The sequence below is a fragment of the Scylla paramamosain genome, chromosome 22, assembly GCF_035594125.1.
Source record: "Scylla paramamosain isolate STU-SP2022 chromosome 22, ASM3559412v1, whole genome shotgun sequence".
NCBI classification, from domain to species: Eukaryota; Metazoa; Arthropoda; class Malacostraca; order Decapoda; family Portunidae; genus Scylla; species Scylla paramamosain.
Window position 1 is genome coordinate 4,742,501 of NC_087172.1, and position 5,000 is coordinate 4,747,500.

Genomic DNA, 5,000 nt, shown 5'->3' on the forward strand with positions numbered 1-5,000 from the left:
GACCTAATTTCTTCACCCCTATAGTATGTATTTTGTCCTGTCTTTATCCTCCTCGCTTCTTTGACTAACTTTATCATCTGTCTCTGTCAAAAGAACAGATAAATTAGAGAAACAAAGGAAGTTTTGTCTTGTAATCTTGTTGATCTAATTTCTTCATCCGTATAGTATTATCTGTTTGTTCTATTTTTATTCTTGCTTTTTTAACTAAATTTATCATCTGTCTCTGCCAAAAACACACAAATCAGAGACAAAGAAAGAATATAAGTGATTTTTGTCTTGTAATCTTGTTGTTGTTGTTGTTGTTGTTGTTGTTGTTGATCTAATTTCTTCTTTCGTATACTATATCTGTTTGTCCTATTTTGATTCTTCTTCCTTCTTTAACTTTATTATGTCTCCAACACAAGAGCAGAAATATCAGACACAAAGAAAGAAAGAAAGAGTAATAAGGTGGTTTAATGGTGTTGAAGCATTTATTGTCGTTGTTAGTGAGTGATGGAGTGAATGCGATTTTCTTGTTTATGATTTTGATGATTTTGTATTTGTTTATTTTTTTATTTGTTTTTGTTTGTTTTCATTATTGTCTTGTTCCTATACGTTTTTCTTTTTTCATTTTTGTTTCTTTAGTTCAGATGAATTATTTTTTACCTTTTCTTTATTACTTTACTCTCTCTCTCTCTCTCTCTCTCTCTCTCTCTCTCTCTCTCTCTCTCTCTCTCTCTCTCTCTCTCTCTCTCTCTCTCTCTCTCTCTCTCTCTCTCTCTCTCTCTCTCTCTCTCTCGCATCCTGATTGCTGCTACTACCGGTTCCATTCAGTTTACTCATTGGCATATTTATTCATACATATTCATACATTCACCCATTCATAGATTTTAAAATATTCATTTATTCTTTCGCTCATTCACTTATTTATTTGTTGATTCACTCACTCGTTTTCTTTCCATCCTCGGCTTCAACAGAAAACGAGGAGACGAGCCGATCAACTCTGTCACTTGTCTTGCAAAAAAAAAAAAAAAGATAGAAAAAATAAATAAATAAAATAAATAAAATGAAAAAGAGAGAGAGAGAGAGAGAGAGAGAGAGAGAGAGAGAGAGAGAGAGAGAGAGAGAGAGAGAGAGAGAGAGAGAGAGAAAGGTTATTAATATTCATGCATCGCCACTATGACGAAAGGAACGTGAAGGAATGAATAAGTGCGCGCGTGTGTGTGTGTGCGTGCGTGTGTGTGTGTGTGTGTGTGTGTGTGTGTGGAATGGGATATTATAACTGAGAACCTGTGAAGTGAGGACCATTAGGGAGAATTATGCTCAGTGTGATGGGAGGGAATGAAGGATGAAGGATGTGAAGAATTGTAAGATGGCTGTTGGTTAGGGTAAGTGACTGTGGGAGAGGTGGAAGGCAGACGAGGACATGAGAGAGAGAGAGAGAGAGAGAGAGAGAGAGAGAGAGAGAGAGAGAGAGAGAGAGAGAGAGAGAGAGAGAGAGAGAGAGAGAGAGAGAGAGAGAGAGAGAGGAAATTATAAGTTGCTATGTGAGGAAAATAAATCCTCTCTACGTTACCTTGCTCGAAGATAACAAGGAAATTACCAAAGATTTACCTTGCTTCTCTCTCTCTCTCTCTCTCTCTCTCTCTCTCTCTCTCTCTCTCTCTCTCTCTCTCTCTCTCTCTCTCTCTCGCTCTCTCACCACTCGCTCACCTTCCTCCGTGTGAGTGTACCGCTGTTAATTCCCCTCCTCCTCCTCCTCCTCCTCCTCCTTCTTCTCTACTTCTTCACTTCCTCTCTTTGCTTGTTTCCGTGATTTAATTGATGTTCTTACTGTTATTTTTACGTTATTTTTGTGTTATTCGTGAAGATGCTTTTGTGAAGAACGTGAATGAGTCTGTATTTTACGTGGGAAGCTTTGGAGTTGTGGTTAAAGGAAACTATGTATATCACAGGTGATTGTCCCGCCCCCTCCCACCCTCCCTCCCTTTCTCTCTCTCTCCCCCTCTCTCTCTCTCTCTCTCTCCGATTTTTCTAGTAGCGTTGAAAGTAGGAAGGAAACTTAAACGGATGTCAGTGATAATGCCTTAACTGTTAGCCTCTGTGCCACCGCCTTTCTCTCTCTCTCTCTCTCTCTCTCTCTCTCTCTCTCTCTCTCTCTCTCTCTCTCTCTCTCTCTCTCTCTCTCTCTCTCTGCCTTATTTCGTTTTTACTGTCTCGTTTTTGTTAAAGCGTGTGGTTTGCATAAAATGTGGTGATGAAAGAAGAGTGACCTTGAGAGAGAGAGAGAGAGAGAGAGAGAGAGAGAGAGAGAGAGAGAGAGAGAGAGAGAGAGAGAGAGAGAGAGAGAGAGAGAGAGAGAGAGAGAGAGAGAGATGAATTAAAGGAGAGATTATGACACTTCCTCTTCCTTTTATTCTTCCTTCTCTTCCTGCTTCTCGTCGTCCTCCTCCTCCTCCTCCTCCTCCCTCTCTTCCTCTTGATCTTGCTATCGATCTTCGTGTTCTTGTTTTTCTCCTTTTTCTTCATGTTCTTGTTCTTGTTCTTCGTGCTCTTGTGCTTCTTGTTCTTTTTTTTCTTCTTGTTCTTCTTTTTCTTTTTCCTTTCCTTTCCTTTTCTTTCCCTTCCTTTCTTTTTCTTTTTCCTTTCTTACCTTTTTTCTATTCCTCTCTCTCTCTCTCTCTCTCTCTCTCTCTCTCTCTCTCTCTCTCTCTCTCTCTCTCTCTCTCTCTCTCTGGAATGCAAACAGTGTGTGCTCGGCAGCGCCAACACGCGGCCGATACAATGAGAAACCAGTGAACAGTGAGACTTGTGGCACTGCTGTGTGTGTGTGTGTGTGTGTGTGTGTGTGTGTGTGTGTGTGTGTGTGTGTGTTCGTTTCTGTCTCTATATCTACGGTTATCGAACTTATGATCTTGAAAGGTGTGGATGTTTCTTGTGTGTGTGTGTGTGTGTGTGTGTGTGTGCCCGCCTCTGTGTGATACCTCCCGCTCACCCCCCGCCAGCGTAAGAGGGACACAACAAAACAACAAGGTTACAGCGGCGGTCACACCTCGGCTAGTAACTTTCACCAGCGCGGTACTACAGTGTTCAATACTCGACGCCAGCCGCTTCGTAACCTTGCACTTAAAACTAGACCAATTAACGCGAGAGACTGCTAAACGTCACATGAGACTGAGTATCGACAAAAGGCCAAGAATCGCGCATTAGAGGCAGCGATATAAATGGTCAGCAACTTTTCTGGTGTGAATGGCGAATGAATAAGAACATAAGAACATAAGAAATAAGGGAAGCTGTAAGAAGCGACCAGGCTTACACGTGGCAATTCCTGTATGAAATATACCTACCTATTTCCACCTATTATCCCCATCCATAAACCTGTCTAATCTTCTCTTAAAGCTCCCAAATGTCCTAGCACTAACAATATGATAGTAAACTGAGTCCGTTCCACTCATCTACCACTGTATTTGAGAACCAATTTCTAACTATCTCTTTCTTAAACCTAAATTTTTCAAGCTTGAACCCGTTATTTCTTGTTCTTATAGATCTATTAGAATCAGTACAGAGGAGAATAACTAAAAGGATACAGGGGATGAGGAGTATTCCTTACGAGGCGAGACTGAAGTTGTGAAATTTACATTCTTTAGGTTAAGAGGGGACCTGATAGAAGTCTTTAAGTGGTATAAGGGGTATAACAAGGGGGATGTAAGCAAAATTCTTAGGATCAGCAACCAGGACAGAACAAGAAATAACGGGTTCAAGCTTGAAAAATTTAGGCTTAGAAAAGAGGTCTCATCTACCACTCAAATAGAGTAGTAGATGAGTGGAACGGACTCAACAATCATGTTAGTACTAGGACATTAGGGAGCTTTCAGTGAAGATTAGACGGGTTTGTGGATGGGGATGATAGGTGGAAATAGGTGGGTATGTTTCGTACAGGGACTGCCACGTGTAAGCTAGGTGGCTTCTTGCAGCTTCCCTTATTTCTTATGATGAAACGATTTAAGAGCGTTAGAATATGAAGGGTCTTGTGTTGAAGGGAATATGAGAACAAAGGGAAGCTGCATAAAGTCAGTAGCTATGATGCTGAAAGAGGGATTGTACGAGAAACAGAGACTATAGGAAAAAAAATGAAAATAATAGCTGTAGTTGTACATTATATATTGGTTTATTTATTTATTTATTATTTTTTTTTTTTATCCTTTCGGCTGCTTCAGTTAAGGGTCTCCGCAGCGGATCAGCCTTCCTCAGCCACACCCATTACAAACAAGTTTTCTTTCACTGCATTCATGAACCTTTTCCCAGGTCTTCCGATTTTAGATTCTCCACTCTTCTCTCCTGCCGGGTAGACCCCATCTCTAGCATCATCCATTTCACCTCATTTTGCCCTCATAACAAACACGTATTCGTTCACTGCATTTATAAACCTTCAAGATCTTCCTTTCTTTTGCCGGGTAGGTCTATTTCTAGTATCCCTCTCCCCACATGTTCCTCGTTTCTCTCCTTGACATGCCCAGACCACCTTACTCGCGCCCATAACAAACACGTATTCGTTCACTGCATTTATAAACCTTCAAGATCTTCCTTTCTTTTGCCGGGTAGGTCTATTTCTAGCACCCCTCTCCCCACGTGTTCCTCGTCTCTCCCCTCGAGATGCCCAACCACCTCACTCGCGCCCATAACAAACACGTATTCTTTCTCTCCATTCATAAACTTTCAGATACTCTACCCTTTCTCCTGCCGGGTAGACCTGTCCAGTATCCTCCTTAGATTTCCCTCTCTTCTGCCATTTGAATCTAACTACAGCATCCTTCTCTTGACATTGAAAGACAGATAAGGAACAAGCAGGGCAGAATCAGTCCACTTGAATCTGCATAACATGAGCACAACCTTTCTTCTCGTGGCCTCACTTTCTGCAGCATGCCAAGGTCAATGAAGGTCGCTGGCTCAGAGGAACAAACATCGGAAAGAATAACACGTGCAAAAAAAGGAGTCACTGCATTAATTGTTACTTGTGAATG

General features: G+C 41.3%; 1 protein-coding gene across 8 annotated transcripts in view; it reads left to right on the forward strand.

The window, feature by feature from the left end:
• LOC135111464 (uncharacterized) overlaps positions 1-5,000 on the forward strand; it is a 176,557-nt gene that overhangs the window by 30,847 nt on the left and 140,710 nt on the right. The gene's annotated exons all lie outside the window — the stretch shown is intronic.